The following is a 21,111-nucleotide window of genomic DNA, read 5'->3' on the forward strand; positions in this document are numbered from 1 at the left end:
GAGAACCATATAAACAATTTTCACGTTAAATTTATTTATTTTTTGTGTTTTTTCTTTTGTAGAATTTTTTGTTTTCAATATTTTAATTATTATTTTTTTAATGTTATTTTTAAAAAATCTCTTTATTTTGCAGATTTTTAAGATTTCACTAGCTTGAAGACCATCTGGAGATTTTTCAGAAGAACACATTTTTTATGGTTCATTGTGCAGTATTTTTATTGAGTTATTTGCAAGAAAAGAATCAATAGAAACACCAGCCACAATATCACATTAAAACCAAAAAAGCCAAAAAAAAAATATTTAAAAAAAAAGTATTTCGGAAAGTGTTTTGATTTAATTTTTCAAATTTTTTTCTCTTAAAATTTAAAACATTTGGGCTTTATGCCATCAGCAGTTTTATTTTTCAAACAGACTTTTTCAATTGTTTTTTAATTTTTATCTTGATACTTTTTTTTTCATTTTACCCACATTTAAAAAAATTGGGCATATGTTTTACTTTTATAAAAATTACACAATTACAAGTGAGCCACCTACTTTTTATTAAGTTTTTTTTACTATTATTTTCTTTTACATTTTTATATATTTTATGATAATTTATCTTAATTTATTTTTTGTTTTACTTATGTTTTTGTTTTTTATTTTTGTTATTATTTTTTTCACATATTACATTAAAAAAAAATTGTTAAAAATTTTTGGTTTTATTTTTTATAATTGTTTTTATATCTTTTATAGTTATTATTTAATTTTCAATGCCTTTTTTTTAAATTCACTGAAGATGACACATCAAATCATCACAGGAAAATCTAGCTGATGAAAACTCAGTAAAATGCTCTATTAACCATTATCGGGTATAGCTTTGTAATTTTTCTTTAATATCAGTTCTAATACATTCAGTAAACGTAGACATAACTGTTGCTCTAATCTTGATCGCAGGCAGTTCATTTCCTACTTCGTCCACATCCTAATCTTACACGTTTTAGTTATACATCATCACGAATATCCTTTAAATTTTTTTTTATAATCTTCATTGCGCTGCAAGATCAAATCTGAATTATAACATTCCATTACAAGCGAGCAACACGAAAATAATTTATTCCGTTCATTCAAATGGCAGGATATTACAGTCAGAAAATCTAAATATTAATCTACTTCAATGCGAATAACGGGTTGTTACTTGAGTAAACTTAAGTAAATGCATGCAATGCAGAAGTACTACTTTAATTTTTTGTACATAGAAATATAGAAAAGTCTTGCTTTGCTCATAAGACTCAATTCCATAATTATAATTTAAGCAACACTATCAAATCTGGGTAATTCTCCGCCAAATGGTAGCAACCGGCAAACGCCAACAACATTTCAACGCATGGTTTACAAGCTAAGCTTGAAACAAATTGTTGTATGTCTTTGTACAAATATAAGCCGGTTATAATGGCAAAGAAGCATATAGCTTAATAGCGTAATGTTTGTATTAAATTCATGTTTGTTTCTGAATTTGATATAACTGATGACTACTAGCAATAGACCAACATTACGTATTCATTGCATACAATTTACATCACTACAATTGTTTGTTTGCAATGCGCATGCGCATGAGTGGCACTCCTCCCAATATGTAGATAAAGCGTCTACGTAAATCTAAAAAAATCGTCGCAGCAACTGGTACAGCAAATTATTTTAGCATGCGTTGCAAATAATATTGTTATTGTTGTTGTTTTGGTTTTTGTTAGGAATGGCGTGCGAGGTGTCTATTTGATTTGATGCGCATGCGCACCACTCAATTTGCTACTTTTATGTTGTTATATACTTTTTTAATTGTTGTTGTTATTTGTTTGTTGTTGTTGTCGTTATAAGCGTAAACATGTACATCTAATAGATGTTGATGCATCTTTAGTGCATTCGTCTATATCCGTTACTTTTGTGTTGCACATACCCATATTTAATGCCATTGATCCTGCTCTTCAACCGCAGCAGCCAAGCAGCAGTGTTGGTCATCAGGAGTAATTATAATTTACGGGTTGTGATACAATTTCAAAAAAAAAAAAAAAAAATGAAGTTGTTTACTACTACATTTAATGGGAGGGTGGTAGCACTCTTGCAATTGTGCAATTTGCAAAAACGTTCTTACATACAGTGAGTCAAAAGTAAGATGAGAAATGTAAATTTTATAAAAACCAATAGAATATTTGTATACTTTCCGTAGGACATAGGGCCCACATTCCGAGAAGGAATTTGAGCTCCAAAAATTTACAGATTAAATGCTAAAGCTTAGCATAAATTTTAATTTACATTATTGATGTCGGTATGGACGGGTTTAAGAGTAGTTTATAATCCAACCCTACTTCCTTCTAATTGAAAATGAATAATCTTCGTACATGAAAGCTATAGCATATATAATTAACTTCTTGTTAACACTTTATTATGTTCTGGCTTGCATGTAATGAAGTTGCTGCCGGAGGTGAAGGGATTCCGAGCAATTTTGATCAAAAGGTAAGATAAATGCACTTAGGATTAGAAGGTAATTCTCCACCTTTTTTGAAGATTGAAGTATAAAGCCATGAGATCGTACGCGTATCTGCCTTGGAGGTTAGGTTGGACTAGTTTGTGCCTTGCGCATAATAATCATTTTTAACTATATTACTTAGTAAGCACGTGCTTTTTATTCAAGAAGATAGATTCAAAGATATTAAAAGTTATGAGTGCATCTCTCTGCCTTGGGGGTTGCAGTATAGTTGTAAGGAAAGTTACAGAAAGTCTTGGTATGATTCTAAGTTTCAAAGTTCCTCTGTAGTTCGAGACAATAGTCGCCAGTTTTAGGTGCGAATTCTGGAGCAAACTTGTTGGGACTTGGAAAGTACTTGTTTCCAATTTTCCCAGACTCCAATAATTATGTTATGGCGGCCATCGTGGTGTGATGGTAGCGTGCTCCGCCTACCACAGCGAAGATTCTGGGTTCACCCCCCGGGCAAAGTAACATCAACATTTTAGAAACAAGTTTTTTCAATTAGAAAAAAATGTTTCTAACGGGGTCGTCCCTCGGCAGTGTTTGGTAAGCACTCCGAGTGTACTTCTGCCATGAAAAGCTCTCAGTAAAAACTCATCTGCCTTACAGATGCCGTTCGGAGTCGGCATAAAACAAGTAGGTTCCGTCCCGCCAATTTGTAAGAAAAATGTTAAGGAGCATGGCGCAAATTGGAAGAGAAGCTCGGCATAAAATTTCTTCGCGCCTTACATTTATTTATTTTTTAATAATTATGTTTATACAGTTTTGTTATTTATGCCATAGGAATGCAAGATTTCGAACAACACCATAACTGGCAATTAAAAGGGAAGAGCTTTGCGCTTTAGGAGGTTAGATTGGACGTGCTTCTGATCTCACAGGGACAAAAGTATTCATAATATCACAATGACTATATATATATTGTTGTCGGAATGAACGTAGTGATAGACACAACAGATATACCTCTGATAGAAATATTTCAGGGTCAAACTGTATAGAAGGTTGAAAAGCACTCATTTTCAATACTAGAAGGTTTTACCGATATATAAATTTGTATTAATATAGGAATTAAGGACAACTTTTAAGATGTGAATAGGAGTCGGATTTGAGCCACTAAAATGACAAGTTTCTAGATTTTCCAATTGTGCCAATACTTCATTAGAGAATAAAAACGATATTGATTTAAAGTCAAAAGGGACGAGCCACTCTACCCTATATGAACTAAAATACCCATAATATTTATATGGTTGTTATTGTTGTCGGGATGGATGTGATTCCGAACAACATTGCGTCTGTCGGTATAAAACGACCCTTAATAGGGTCATTGTTTCGGTCAATGCATTTTCGAATTCAATTTACAATTATTTATGATTTAGGAATTCGTGACAACGTTTAAGACGATTTATTATTTCCGGGCATATGGCATTAATAAAAGTTTACAAAAAAGCTATCCGAAAAAACATCATTGCTCCATTTTACTTCTAAGCTACTGTTTGTACAAGGATTGAGTTTGTACTTTCACAAAAAGCAATGGTTTTTTACTCAAATCTGACTTATAATTACCTCAACAAAAATTAGTTGCGCAGGCAACGTTGCTGCTTATTGCTGTTATTTGTTTGTTGTTTGCGTTTACGTGTGTGAACTGATACTCAGTGGTTCGGTTCAATCAGCAAAACCCCACTCAACACTTGCCGCCGCACAAAATAAGTTTTACTCACGCAATTTTTGCGGTTGCCACTACGATTTGCAATTATTCATAGCTATTTGTGTTGAACGAAATTATTTCCTGGTCTTTGATATGCACGGTATGTGGCTTTTGAGCACTTTTTTTTAACTTTCAAAGACGCGTTGGTTGTTCTTACTTTGTTACTGAATTTAAAACTTGCGTTTAGTATAAAGTAAAAAAAGGCTCAAGGCTACACCGAGTCAATCAGCAGGATTGGTGCCCGAGAAAAGCCTTGAACCTTGAACACTTGGATTCAAAGAATTCAAGGTAATCTTGATGATAAAAGTTGTATAGGTACTTAGCTACTGCAAGCCACCTGTCAAGATCAGGAGATGAATCCATACGAAACATTATAAGGTTGACCTCGAAATGCATATTAAATCGAAAAGGGAATGAATGTACCGATAATGTAAGATGTCAGTTGCAGAGCGTATATTTATTCGAATAGGGACAATTAAATCAATATCAAGAACTGTCTGTAAAGGAATCTCGTTATCTGTGGTTCGTTCCTATACAATGTTGAATACAAAGATCCAGAAACTTCACACTCATCGCGGTAGATTTATAACAAATTCGTTATCTTAGCGGTGTGGTCTTCGATTAATCGCAGAAAATCAGTTGTATTGGCCTCATCAACGATATCACTCTACGCGATACATATTTCGTTACGCAAAGTGATCAATAAGGAAGTATGAAAATGGTCTATGGACGCCACCAAGGCTCGGCAAATATACACAATTTCAGATTTTATCAACTTTTATTATAATGCCAACGACCCACCTGTCAGCAAAATATGGTTTCTGGAAATTTTTAATTATGCAGTCGGTTAGCCGCTGCTTCTATAGCATTGATCCTCCGCTTAGAAGACAATTTATGTGCCTGGAAGTGAACATGGCTGCCTTTAAGAAATCACCGCAATACACGGATGAAAAAAAAATTTAAGAGATATCCACCTACGCATCGGAGGTACGACAAAAAACCCAGTCAGTAATGATCGTGCCTGAAAGCATATTTTTGTTTTTTTTGTTTGTTTGTTAGCCTATAAAAAATATACGAAACCCTGAAAAGGAATAGCGAAAAATGGTTATTGGAGGAGTTACAGAGCTGGTTGGTTGGTTGGAGTGGCGAGTCCCAATTGACTCCAATTAGCGCTCATGCGCCGTTTTGAAACCAAATCGCGCGAATTAACCAATGAAAGGGTGTTGTCAGAAGACTGATAAGTATTTTCAAGCGGCTCAGGGATACCCGCCCCCTATATCCATCCCGTGGAATTTATAAATTTGAGAACCTCTCCCGGCCTAACATTCTTGAGTTCTGGGAGGTTTTCGAAAAAGGGCTTTCCAAGAAACTCTATTCTGCTTCGACAGTGTACTGGGCATTCGCACAGCAGATGCTCAACCATGTCCTCCGCCTCCGGATGCTTGAAGCTGCGACAGGAGGTATTGTGTTCCAGTTTTATCCGTGCCGCATGTACCCCAATTGTGAGCACCGCTACTACTCTAGAAGTGCTTGGCTTCAAAACCAGTACGGGTGCAGCAGGTACATACGTACATATGTACATCTCAGTACCGGAGAAGGTAACCGTCCAAGAATTAGCAAACACATTCCATATACAAATTGGAGATCTAATGGAAGCGTCACTGTTCAAAACCAATTCAATTTCATGTTGCGCAAGAATACTTTAATGAATGTCTACTACTATGAATGTGCATTCAAACTAGTAAACCAGAATATATATTCACTCATGGTCATATGAGCTTATCATGCTTCCAGGAAATTGCACAGAAATCGCAAATACATATACACATTGCACATGTGCATGCAAAATATGCGCCATATGCAAAAATCGTACAATCTCATGGAAGGTTATTTCTCTATATACTTATATGTAAATAAACATATGTGTATGTGTGTGATGACAAGGACGTTCACCTTCTTGACTACAAGTGTTCAATCGTAGTACGATTGCCTTAAATAGGCAAACTTGACAATAACATTTATTTATGTCAATTAAAGCTTAACTTTTAGCCAAATCGTATCTTAAGCATTTCCGAATTCCAAAAAATCATGAAATAGGAATAAAATAAAAAGTTCAAAAATAAAAATAATAGAAATAGTTTGCTGCTTCAATTGGCTTGTTAGATTGTGCCAAATATTGCAATAGCCAAAGAATGTTAGTTTTTTTTTTTGTAAGTGGTTGTATGGTTGCGCTTTCGTGCAATGTGAAATGTGTATCATTACAACGCTCGCCGCATGGCTACTGAGGTGGCACTTTGCTGTGTGGCTTTACTGATTTGGCTAGTGGCAAGGTTAACGCTGCGTGTGGTCTGGTGATATTTTTATACTCAGTTGAGCAGAGCTCACAGAGTATATTAACTTTGATTGGATAACGGTTGGTTGTACAGGTATAAAGGAATCGAGATAGATATAGACTTCCATATATCAAAATCATCAGTATCGAAAAAAAATTCGAGTGAGCCATGTCCGTCCGTCCGCCCGTCCGTCCGTCTGCCCCTTAACACGATAACTTGAGTAAATTTTGAGGTTTCTTGATGAAATTTGGTACGTAGGTTCCTGGGCACTCATCTCAGATCGCTATTTAAAATGAACGATATCGCACAATAACCACGTCCACTTTTTCGATATCGAAAATTTCGAAAAATAGAAAAAGTGCGATAATTCATTACCAAATACGGATTAAGCGATGAACCTTGGTACGTGAGTTGAACTTATAACGCAAAATAGAAAACTAGTAAAATTTTGGACAATGGGCGTGGCACCGCCCACTTTTAAAACAAGGTAATTTAGAAGTTTTGCAAGCTCTAATTTGGCAGTCGTTGAAGATATCATAATGAAATTTCGCAGGAACGTTACTCCTATTACTATATGTCTGCTTAATAAAAATTAGCAAAATCGGAGAACGACCACGCCCACTTTTTAAAAAAAAATTTTTTTAAATTCAAATTTTAAAAGAAAAGTTAATATCTTTACAGTGTATAAGTAAATTATGTCAATATTCACCTCCAGTAATGATATGTTGCAACAAAATACAAAAATAAAAGAAAATTTCAAAATGGGCGTGGCTCCGCCCTTTTTCATTTAATTTGTCTAGGATACTTTTAATGCCATAAGTCGAACAAAAATTTACCAATCCTTGTGAAATTTGGTAGAGGCTTAGCTTCTAGGACGATAACTGTTTTCTGTGAAAAAGGGCGAAATCGGTTGAAGTCACGCCCAGTTTCTATACACAGTCGGCCGTCTGTCCTTCCGCTCGGCCGTTAGCACGATAACTTGAGAAAAATCAATATATCTTCACTAAACTCAGTTCACGTACTTATCTGAACTCACTTTGTATTGGTGTAAAAAATGGCCGAAATCCGACTATGACCACGCCCACTTTTTGGATATCGAAAATTACGAAAAATTAAAAAATGCCATAATTATATACCAAATACGAAAAAAGGGATGAAACATGGTAATTGTATTGGTCTATTGACGCAAAATATAACTCTAGAAAAAAACTTGGTAAAATGGGTGCGACACCTACCATATTAAGTAAAAGAAAATGAAAAAGTTTTGCAGGGCGAAATCAAAAGCCCTTGGAATCTTGGAAGGAATACTGTTCGTGGTATTGCATATATAAATAAATTAGCGGTACCCGACAGATGATGTTCTGGATCACCCTGGTCCACATTTTGGTCGATATTTCGAAAACGCCTTCATATATACAACTAAGGGCCACTCCATTTTAAAACCCTCATTAATACCTTTAATTTGATACCTATATCGTACAAACACATTCTAGAGTCACCCCTGGTCCACGTTTATGGCGATATCTCGAAAAGGCGTCCACATATAGAACTAAGGCCCACTCCTTTTTAAAATACTCATTAACACCTTTCATTTGATACCCATATCGTACAAAAAAATTCTAGAGTCACTCCTGGCCCACCTTTATGGCGATATCTCGAAAAGGCATCCACCTATAGAACTAAGGCCCACTCCCTTTTAAAATACTCGTTAACACCTTTCATTTGATACCCATGTTGTACAAACGCATTCTAGAGTCACCCCTGGTCCACGTTTATGGCGATATCACGAAAAGGCGTCCACCCATAGAACTAAGGCCCACTCCCTTTTATAATACTCATTAACACCTTTCATTTGATACCCATATTGTACAAACGCATTCTAGAGTCACGCCTGGTCCACGTTTATGGCGATATCCCGAAAAGGCATCCACCTATAGAGCTAAGGCCCACTCCCTTTTAAAATACTCATTAACACCTTTCATTTGATACCCATATCATACAAACAAATTCTAGAGTTACCCCTGGTCCACTTTTATGGCCCTTTTAAAATACTCATTAACACCTTTCATTTGATAACCATATTGTACAAACGCATTCTAGAGTCACCCCTGGTCCACGTTTATGGCGATATCCCGAAAAGGCATCCACCTATTGAATTAAGGCCCACGCCCTTTTATAATACTCATTAACACCTTTCATTTGATACCCATATTGTACAAACGCATTCTAGAGTCACCCCTGGTCCAAGTTTATGGCGATATCCCGAAAAGGCATCAACCTATAGAACTAAGGCCCACTCCCTTTTAAAATACTTATTAACACCTTTCATTTGATACCTATATCGTACAAGCAAATTCTAGAGTCACCCCTGGTCCACCTTTATGGCGATATCTTGAAAAGGCGTCCACCTATAGAACTAAGGCCCACGCCCTTTTAAAATATCCATTAACACCTTTCATTTGATACCCATATCGTACAAACGCATTCTAGAGTCACCCTGGCCCATGTTTATGGCGATATCCCGAAAAGGCGTCCACCCATAGAACTAAGGCCCACGCCATTTTAAAATAATCATTAACACCTTTCATTTGATACCCATATAGTACAAACAAATTCTAGAGTCACCCCTGGTCCACCTTTATGGCAATATCTCGAAAAGGCGTCCACATATAGAACTAAGGCCCACGCCCTCTTAAAATACTCATTAACACCTTTCATTTGATACTCATATCGTACAAACAAATTCTAGAGTCACCCCTGGTCCATATTTATGGCTATATCTCGAAAAGGCGTCCATCTATAGAACTTAGGCCCACGCCCTTTTAAACTACTCATTAACACCTTTCATTTGATACCCATATAGTACAAACAAATTCTAGAGTCACTCCTGGTCCACCTTTATGGCAATATCTCGAAAAGGCGTCCACATATAGAACGAAGGCCCACGCCCTCTTAAAATACTCATTAACACCTTTCATTTGATACTCATATCGTACAAACAAATTCTAGAGTCACCCCTGGTCCACGTTTATGGCGATATCCCGAAAAGGCATCCACCTATTGAACCAAGGCCCACGCCCTTTTCATTAACACCTTTCATTTGATACCCATATTGTACAAACGCATTCTAGAGTCACCCCTGTTCCACGTTTATGGCGATATCCCGAAAAGGCGTCCACCCATAGAACTAATGCCCACGCCCTTTTAAAATACTCATTAACACCTTTCATTTGATACCCATATAGTACAAACAAATTCTAGAGTCACCCCTGGTCCACCTTTATGGCAATATCTCGAAAAGGCGTCCACATATAGAACTAAGGCCCACGCCCTCTTAAAATACTCATTAACACCTTTCATTTAATACTCATATCGTACAAATAAATTCTAGGGTCACCCTTGGTCCACCTTTATGGCGATATACCTAAATGGCGTCCACCTATAGAACTATGGCCCACGCACTCTTAAAATACTCTTTAATACCTTCCATTTGATACAATTACCCTAGGTTCTTTTTACAACATGGTGATTTTCCCTTACTTTGTCTCCACAGCTCTCAACTGAGTATGTAATGTTCGGTTTCACCCGAACCTAGCCTTCCTTACTTGTTTTCTTTGCTTTGATTTGCTTTTGTTATTTGCATAAACAGCAGCTTTGGCTCATTTGTTTGCCAGTAGAGCTCTTGATTAGAACATACTCACACCCGGTACACAACACGTAGTGTACGTCAGGTTTTGGTGGTTTACCTTTCACTTTGATTGGAAATAAATAGGATATTTTTCTAAAAGACTATGGGCTCCTAAAAATCGACAATAATTGCCGAAAACCCCTTCGAAGTTTGTACGACGTTCTATACACATGTTTATTTAAATTATCGATTACTGCGCGGAAAGGATTGTTGTTCGAATTCAATTTCGAAAAAATCGATAACTTATAAAATTAATCGTTTTCGTAATAAACGCTTGCCCAATGTATCGAAAATTGTCTTTAGAAATCTAAACTATAGTTGAAACTCGATACAGATTAAAGGAAAAACTCTCCTTTCTTAAAACCGATAATTTTTCTTATATTTTTACAAAAACTATTGATGAATTCGATATGATTCAATAGCAAGACTCGGCAGTTTTATGAAAATAATATTTAACACATAAAATCCACACGCTTCAAGAAATCCTATCACTTTGAAGTTCCGATAACCTTTTATAGAAATCGGTTGGTTAAACTATCGATAAATTTAATCGAAGTTTTTGTAAAACTTTGTAATTTGTAAACAATCTATTGCACGAATGCTTTCTAGTGAAAACCTTTCAGCTTAAATTTTTCGGACTTTCTATAGAAATATTTTACTTAAACTATCGATCAAATTCAATACAATTTAAAAAGGATTGATAAGATATAAAATTAATCTTTTCCGTAATAACTTTTCACACAAAGTATCGAAATTTTTCTTTCGAAATCTAAAGTGTAGTTAAATTCGAATCAACTCTAAAAGAAAGATCTGCTATTTCTAAAATTCGATAATTTTCAACATTTTTAATCAAACTCTCGATAAGATTCGACATAATATTCAATGGCAATACACGTTAAAAAAATAGCACATAAATTCATACAAATTTCGATAGCATTGTGTAGATTGTAGTAGTTGATAAAGTTCGATGACAATTCTCTACAACTTCAAAAAATCGATCGATCGATAGCTAATAATAAACAAAACTTCTCACTGAAAACTCTTAAAATTTCGATAATATTCTAGTGAAATCTGCTAAAATCTATAAATTTCGAAAAAAAATTCAACAGCCAACCCCTATTATTTCTAAACAATCGATAACTTATAAAAACTAAACTTCTCAATAGAAGCCATTCACTTTAAATTTCGATAATTTTCTAGTAAAATAGGTTAAAATCGATAAATTTCGATAATCGGTAAAATCGATATTTGATTGTAATCTTTGCAATCACGAAAAAGCAATCCAAATTTACTGCAATGTAGTTAAATTAGTGAAATCATTTATTAAAAATCCAAATTGTTCTTTGGCATTTTCGGAACGGGCGCCTCATGTTTTACGCGACTTCGAACGGCATCTGCAAGGCAGAGAGTTTTGACTGAGAAGCTTTTTCTGGCAGAAATACACTCGGAGTGCTTGCCATATCACTACCGAGGGGCGAGCTTTCTTAGAAAAACTTTTTTAAGTGAATTAACTTGTTTTTATTGCTGTTTTTCCCGGGGGGTGAAACCAGGATCTCGATGTGGTAGGCGAAGCACACTACCACCACACCACGGCAGCCTTCATTAACAAAAAATTTAACATTAATTTGAAAAACCCATAAAATAAATTTGCGCTTTAAATTAAATCAAAACCAAATACATTTACCTATCTTAAAGAGCAAAACAAAATCGAAAAATTAAAGTAACAACTAATTCTATTAACCTCGGGTGCACCCCAAAATGCTTAACGGCAAATTAGTCGCCACTTATTTTCAAGATTTACTTATAGCGTTTATTTACGATGGGCGTATTTCTTATTACACCTGCTTGACTCAGAGCACAAAAAACAATACGTCCGCCCAAACATAGAATAAATCGCCTTTTAAACACACAAAATTCAAAGCATCAGCCATAAAATTCACGCAGTTACCTATTCATTTGTTGTTCACTCCATCGCTCATTCATACAAACGCTCCTGAAGTGTACAACAAACAGTTTTCTTGATCGTCTAGTGGTCGTGTTAATGCCATAAATAGCAAAATTAGATCGAGCGCATAAACTGTGCAACAAACAGCGGAGCAGCAGCAGGAATGTCAGTGGTGGCAGATTAATGTGCGATAAATTGCATGCCACAATAAAGGATATGAAGAAAACATCATGCTTGTTTGCTTAAGTTTGTTAGCTTATTACTTTTCTTCTATTTTTCATGTTTTTTTTTTTTTTTTTTTTATTACAGATCGGCCAACTATTATCGCACAACAAAAACTTGTGAGATCTCTGAAATGGACCGCATTACATTGGCCGGCACTGGCGCATTCCAACCACACGATGCTGTCGATTATCTTGAGAATAACTGCGCCGATGAGCCAAATAAATTGTGCGAGTTCAAGCGTTTGTCAGGTCGCATATTGAAAACGGTGGATTCGTTATATCAGGATGTTGGCAGCATTGATGAGTGTCGTGATTTATGTTTGAATTCACCGTACAGGTAAGTACGACAAGCAGACAGTGGCAGGACAATGTAAGAAAAAGACCGTTAAACACTGACAAGCGTTTCAGCGGCTACGTTCATAGCGCGAAACTATATATCGTTAGGATACAAAGTGATGCAAAAATATCATCTCATTTTCGCCTTAGAAAGTGCAGTACATCTTCACGAGTAAAATTAAAGAAATATGTTATACAATTTTCTTACACATTACATTCAAACTTGTTTAATTTCAAACAGATGGCAACCTTTTAAAAAAAATCCTAACTGGTCACAGCTCAGAAGAAAGCATAGAATATAGCGTGTTATCTACATATATATGAAATCTTTAAGCAGTTTCGGATGAAACATAGAAGCACAAATCGTTAGCTTAGTTCACAAAGGCCCTAACCAACAAGTTTTTCTAAACTGTGTTTTTTACACATTCTGGTATGAAAATACACCCTCTGTAAAAGTTTTTATTTGTTAGACCTAATAACAACGGAAATATATTACTTTTAAAAATCCATATTTGTATATAGTGAATGTGAAAATAAAATGTATTTTGCTTCTCCCGTAAAATTTTAAATTTGTGAGCTAGGGCTTTTGTGAATTAAGCTAACGATATGTTGGTCGATGGCAACCCTACTTGAAAACATTTCTTACAAAATACTAAGCACTGCTAGTTCAATGTTTATCATACGGTAAGATGCCGATCCTAGGTGGCAACTCTGCTCAAAAATATCTCTCTTGCAATACGAGTCAAAATATATTAAGTTTGATTCTCATATTGGGTTAAGCAATTAATTTTTTTAGCTTCAGATAGGTGAAAGTCCTCAATAACATACCCACTTACGAAATACCATGCGAAATATCTTTCATTTGATACGAACATTTTCGTATTCCTTAAAAATTTAAAAATTCTCAAACAGGCGGCAATCCTGTACAGATTTCCTCAGCAGCAGCAGCACCTAAGTAAAAAGCATTACAACGATATATTAATAGGTGGAAACCCTACTTGAAAACAATTCTAACAAATTACTAAACACTACTAGGTTAATGTTAATAATAAGTTAGATATAGGTCCTAGGTGGCCACTCTGCAATACGATTCAAAATACATAAACTAAGTTTGGTTCCCATATTGGAATATCCAAATATTTGTTTAGTTTCATCAAGGGATAACATCCCCTCCTGCGAAATACCATGTAAATATCTTTCATTTGATATCCACATTGCCCTGTACCATTCAATTTTTAAAAAAGTTCAAATAGGTAAATATATCCTAAGCGGCAGCGCCTAAGCAAAAAGCATTAGAATGTAGTACACCATATATGTACTAAATTTTATCCACGTTGGTTTAGCTGTTTCCGAGACTTAAGTGAATATACAAATAAATATATACATAGTCGTTTTGGGTTGCAACCCTAAAGAAAAAACTTACTTAAAAAGTGTACAATAAAGTATATCGGATAGGTGGCAACGTTAACGACTTTCTCAGTAGCATAGTGAAAAAATATCAATAAAAACGTAAAGAGATGGAAAAATAGATAAAGGAAGGGGTAGGAGAGAAAGGAGTTTAAAACAAAGCAAAGATATAGACACTAGGAAAGACGGACGGAGGACGTGAAAAAGAGCGGTATAGGGAGGGTGAGAGAACTTTGGAAAAAAACAAAAGGAATATGAATATGAAGAATATGAGAAAAAATATACATAGAGCCAGAGAGAGAAGTAATGCCAGGTTAGTGGTGAAACAAATTAAAACTGAGAGAGATAAAAAGATGCTTAGAGCTCGAGATAGAGGGAGTGCAAATCAGTGGTTAAATATATGCATTTAGAGATAGAGTTGAGAATTGTAAGTATAAAAGGATTAATGTAAGGGTTATGAGAGTGACTTAGGGAGATGGAGAGAAGATGGTGAAAGAGGTAGAAGTTTGACACCAAGGTAAAGGGAAACGAAGATGCATTTTTGTAGAATTTGGCCGAAATCACGACCTGCCTAAACTGAACTAATAAAAGAGATGAACTTAGATTCCGATACCCCTTGATATTGATTTTACTTATCCATAAGAGCTCGTCCCCAAGATGCTTGTGCGCCCGCTGCAACCATGCATATGAACCCAGAGCGCCGAAAAACATCGAGGGTTTACCTCGATTATTTTGATGTCGAATAATTATTTAGCAATGCACCCCGGCTATTGAGACATCAGCTCATCATTCGCCCATCTACCGTAACGCTGGCACCGATCAGCCATAGTCCGTTTTAGCATGCACCGTCCGAACCTCTGCCATTGACCTTAAACCATCCACTATTCATCATGAACCATCACTAAGTTCTTGTATACTGAATTTTAAATTTATGGCAGACAAATATATATTTTTTTCCTACTACGCGTTTCGACCCTTTCTCGCCTTCAGGAAGTCCAGGTTTTATTTAGAAAAGAAACCAGTAATATATGTCCAGCGCCGGTGTCACCGTTCTATATGTATTAGTAACCTTACCCACCGTTCATCCACCCATCGCTCCACCATACACCTATATATAACCACTATTACTAGCCACAAATCAACGTTTCACCGTTCAAAACCACAACCCAGGTGTTTAACCGCCTAACTCGAAGGTAGTTTTGGACACCAGTCAACTATCCACTCCCCGTTTCTACCGCCGCTTGAAGATATTCTTACATTTCACCGGTTCTTTTTGGCATGGTCCACCGGTTCTCTTCAGCGATACTACCGTCAGCTGTGACAGCTTTCTTTGACCTTTTTACCAGCTATCTTTTATTTTTATCTTGAAGAAGCGACTAATCGTTCTGACATTAATTAGCTTTGAAGACTGTGAAATTCATTCCTCTTTCCCAATAAATACCGTGATTGCATGCTGTCCCGCACAATTTTTCGCAGCACCTTGTAGCACAACTTTAAAATATAAGCAAATTCACCTCTGCTACGTTTGCTTGACATTAAATGCGGTCAAGTTAGTTCTGCCGCATTATTATTCCGTCGGCGAGCATACAGTGCCAACAAATTATAGTCGAAAACTAGTCATAGTTTTATACATAGAATACAACAATGGAACATTTCATAAAAAAAGCACAAGCAGATGCTGCGCTCGAAACTACAAAAATGGTAAACAAAATCTAACGCTTGAACGCCGCTGCATCCAAACAAATGCCAATACATTACCATGTCAACATTTGATGCCAACATGACACCTGCTTGTTTCCGCAACATGTTGCTACAAGTGTTGCTTAATCAGTTGATGATGACGATAGCGATGCCGTGCTGTATTACGATGACATGACTTTAGTAAAAAGAAGTAGCGCAGCTAATCAACTGCCACTTGCTGAGAATTTCGCGATGGAAATGCGATTGTGTGCAAATTAATGCTAAAGCAATTCCAATAACAAGTTGCTGGGCATATTTCTGTACTGTTAAATTGTGCAGCGCAGTGGGTGCAAATATGCATACAACAACAAACTTTTATGTGATTTTTTAAGCTAACAAGAAAAATTTAAATTTGATGAGAAGTCATGATGTTGTGCTGGGATAAGATAAAATGTTAGAACTAGAAAACAAATTTAGAAGAAAAGCAAATATCATATAGAAATGTAGCCTCCTCGTATATAATTATTTTGCAAATATTTGTTGTTGTTTTTTTTTTTTACCTAAAAACTTGTAGGTTTAATAGGCAATGTGTGGTTGTCACTTGTTGCTAGAAAACTACTGGCAGCACAATGCCGACAGGCGATAAAATCAATGAGAGCAAATGTTGCTGTCACTCAGAATTTTCTTATGTAAATGCAGTAACAGATGACAGCTATACTCAGATAAACTTGGAGTTTATGCGTAATTTGGTTGCAACATTTCCTTAAGAGGTTTTTAAGGCCTTGAAATGCTTTTTCTTTTCAGAGAAGAAAGAAAAGACTAACTATTATTAGAGAAGGTTCCAGATGTGTGAGCACCTTCATTACGGGTATGGGTACAGCTACGTTTGAAGTACTATTTGAGGCTGTAGGGGCGGTTGCGATTACTGCTTCAGTTACGGTTATGACACCAGTTGAGTTTGTGGCCGCGGTTATGTAACGTTTCCCATTACGTTTTTCATTACGTTAAGTTTTACAGTTACGGTTAATTTTTCAACAAAGTTTTCATCACTATGACAGTTATGTTCGATAACGGTTTTGGTTACATAACGTTTGTGCTTACGTTTACAGTTACAGTTAATTTGTCAATCGCGTTGCCTTCACTATTCCAGTTGTCTAGTTCAATAACTTTTACGGCTAAGTCTATGTTGCAGTTACGGTGACGTTTATATTTTCAACTACGTTTTCTGCTGCGGTTACATTTCATTAAAGGTGTAATTACAGTTTAAGTTCGGCTACGATCACACTAACAGTTATGATTACGATTATGTTTACATTTTAGTGTTATTGCTTCGTTAGGGTAGCGGTTACAGTTGCAAATATAGTACGGCTAGGATTATGTTACGGATACGGTAATTGCTTTGTTACGGTTTAAGGTTATTATTTCTGCGTATGAATTTAGTTACGGCAATGGTTATGGTAGCACTTGCGGTTGTGGTTCCGATTAATGTTACCTCCTTTCCTAGCCATGTTAAAACCTCACTTAGTGCTCAGAACTTCTTTCTCCGAAGGTTTGGAGAAGTGGTACGGATATGGGTATTCCTTTAGCGGATATTTAGAATATAGAGTAGATATTCGATAAAATGTGCGTGAGGTTTAGACTAGGTTGAAGAGAGTCTGCACTTTACTCGAAGACCCTAAATCATCTTTAAATTTAGTTATATTGAACACCTTTGAACGTAGCAACGTAGTTAAGGAATTCTATTGCTTTTCCTTTCTATTTTGTGCTCTGCCAGTGGAACACAAACCAGGATAAGTATCATTGCCTTTGTGTGCCTCCAGAGCACTAACCACAGAAAGTAATAATAAGTTTCTGAGAGTCACGTTTGAGAGTGTTGGGATGCCAATAGAAGCAAAGCAATTTTTTTAATTCTGCACAGATTTTCTGGGACAACACTGGCAGGGATAGATCTGTATATGATAGATAGATAGTTCTGGGATATGATGAGAAAGTTATCGAAGATTTCTAATCTGGGTTTGAAGATGTCGAAACACATTTCTCGTGCGTCTTTGGCAGTGCAGTATTTTTTGTGGTTATTTCGAAGGAAACAGGAGATAGCACCAGTTAGAGATTTATATCGTGGTCCTTTTGAATATTCTTACCGAAAAAATTTTTTAATCGCTTAACAAAGACTTACAAATTGTGTGAGAATTTCACTTTATACTTCCCTGGCACAGAAAATTACAAATTTTTCATTTATTTCCTCTCTCCGTAGATGCCACTCTTACGATTATGGTGACACTGGCGATATGGTTTGCCGCATATCGCATCACAGACGCGCCACACTCTCTGATGTGCAAGATCCCTATTTGGAAGTAACCTATGAGCAGCAGGATGATACTGTTACAATGTGAATATCGAATGTGGTGCGGGTGATATGATTGCACATATACGCACCTCAAAACTCTTCGATGGCAAAGCCTACCCCAAAGGCTCACCAAAATCATGTGCTATTGATGTTAAAACTGCGCTAGACTTTGAACTGCGTATGGGTTATCAAGATTTAGAATGTAATGTACGTCAAAGCGGTTCAGGACGATTTAACATATAAATCGGTAACCAGTCGGTGAGAAAGCACTGAGTGAAGAGGTGATTGTTGATTCACCAAATGTTATTGTGAAGATTATATCACGTGGTGGTTCTGATGTGATGCGCTCAGCTGAGGTTGGTGATCCTTTGCCGCTCAAATTTGAAATACGCGATGAACATAGTCCCTATGAGATATTTGTACGTGAATTGCTTGCTATGGATGGAGGTGATAATGCCGAAATAACATTGATCGATTCAAATGGTTGTCCTACGGATCATTTTATTATCAGACCAATTTACAAAAGTTCGTTGACTGGTAAAAATTATATTGTCGCATTTTGATGCATTCAAATTTCATTCATCGGAAGTTGTGCAATTCCGTGCTTTGGTTACACCTTGCATGCCCACATGCGAACCGGTGCAGTGCGATCAAGATGATATGGGTGGTGAATTCAAGTCGCTGATATCGCATGGACGTAGAAGGCGTTCCTTGAATGTGACCGGTAAGTGAGGGAGAAAGGATTTTTTTATTCTTAATAGAATTGAAAACTGAAACTATACACTCCAGTGTCTAAAATAATTTCGAAAAGGTTTGAAATTTTCTTAATTTTCTTCAATTCGAATTTTTTCTTGAAACATCGAAAAAGAAAAATTTTACCGACGGCATAAAAAAGTACCATATTTCTGAATATATTTTAAAATTTAATTATTTTAGTAATTAATTTTATTATTTTAGTAAAATGGTTTGAAAGCAACATTTTCTTGAATTTTTAAGTACTTTCGTTTGGTAAGGAAAAAATGGTAATTTAGGGGGGTACAACTTTGTTAGCTGACCTAATCATATGAAAACGACTTCATAACTTAAAAGACATTAAACGGAAGTGTGAAGCTTCTCAAGGCCAAAATAATGACATATCAATTTTAAAAATGGGACGTCAAATAACCAAGGTATAACGAAAACACTTTTTAATAACCAAGGTATAACAAAAGAATCTTTTTGGCTGTATTTAGAAGGATAAAACAAAATTTTCCGAAACCCTCTCAACATAATCTTTAAACTTAGGGGCGGATTTTAGCAACTTTTTTTTGTATGGGGACCAACCCATTCTAATGGCCCTGCAATATTTCATAACTGATTTCCACATGAAATAGAAATGTGTCAGAAACTTCAACAAATTAGTAGCTCGATTACGGTTATAAAGCAGTTTCGAAATGGTTTGGAATTGATCCCTAAAACAGACCCGTTTATAGTAACGAAATAATTTCTAAATGTCCCGAATTGTTAGCGTAAACAATTCCGAAATAAACCGAAAAAGGACCCCAAATTATCTTGTAATCATAAAAAATAGCCCTATTTTGGTCCCGGACACAATTCATACATTACGGGGAGATTGTCCCGAAATGGATCGAAGTCATCGAAGTGGTCCGCATGTGATCCCGAAATGTTTCGAACATAATTGCGAAGTAAGCCTCAAATGCATTCCGATAACAACACTTAATTTATCGCGTATTGATGCCCCTATGCTCCAGAAAACCGCCTGAAGCCCGAAAACTATTCCGAAAGTATGATGATCATTCCGTTCATGTTTAGGAAAAAAACCACTTAAAGAAAATTTGATTTTTAAATAAAAAATTTGTCATTAACGATAAAAGAGGATGTTCGTAAAATGACTTTTGTTCACGCCTTAAAAATTGCTTGTTAGCCGTTCTGCAAAAACTATATTTAAAAATTTATTTTTGATCATGCTTTTATCATCTCTTACTTACAGTTATGTCTTTTTGGCGCCTGAGAGATTATCAAGCTCGCTTCCAGGCACATTGATGCTCACTGATTGCTTAGATGCCTGTAGTAAAGATGATAGTTGTCATGCTGTAAACTATGAGACCGCCTTGTGAGTGCTGTTCTCAGCGAATGCAGATGATCTTCCTGGTAAGATTATGAATCAATTGTAATTGACTTAGTCGTAGTTTTGTAGCATTTATAGTAAAAACATATTTAAACTCTTCTTAAAATTTGGAATCAAATTTCTTCATACAATTTTAATGTGTAGAAAAAACCTTGAAGATTTCGAAAAAATACTAGTTAATTGAGACGGTGTCCTACACATAAAACCTAGTGAACGTTGTTGATGACGTCACCACGATTTCAATTTCGGATGAAAGAAATTATTGAGTTTTTTTGTGAAAGTAATCATAGTACTTGACTTCGTCTCTAAATTGATTGTAAATGATTGTCGTAAAATCAAATTTGATTGTAATAAAATTACTGGCCCGATCATGGGTTGTGAATTTTCCAGATGGAACTCTCCGATTTCCTGATCAAAAGGTCAATATAAGAAGTTTGAGATGCTTTCTGATAGAAACTATGCCTATCAATTTTATTTGTACTGTAACTGTGGGTTAGGTTAGGTTTGGCGGTAGCTACCCTGATAGGGGAAGCTCACTTGGACAACATGAAGGTCCGCTGTGATACCAAATACAATAAAATAAAATAACGGTGACGTAGATATAGCTACTTAGAGAATCGTTGTGTAGCAACGATGAAGTTCCGAATAATGCCGATCTCAACCTTGGATAAACCCTCGGGAGATCCAAGTGAGTCGCGACCGAAATACTTTCGCCTTGTTCTGGCAAAATATGGGCAATCAAGCATAATGTGATTTGATGATTCCACCTCATCATCCTCCAAACAGCTGCAGCAGGATGGAGTTTCCAGTATATTGAGACA

General features: G+C 36.0%; 1 pseudogene; it reads left to right on the top strand.

The window, feature by feature from the left end:
* Window positions 1-20,279, top strand: part of LOC137240470 (uncharacterized) — a 97,556-nt pseudogene extending 77,277 nt beyond the window's left edge.
* Window positions 20,280-21,111: the final 832 nt, after the last annotated feature.

The sequence above is a fragment of the Eurosta solidaginis genome, chromosome 1 (genome assembly GCF_040869045.1).
Source record: "Eurosta solidaginis isolate ZX-2024a chromosome 1, ASM4086904v1, whole genome shotgun sequence".
Classification (NCBI taxonomy): Eukaryota; Metazoa; Arthropoda; class Insecta; order Diptera; family Tephritidae; genus Eurosta; species Eurosta solidaginis.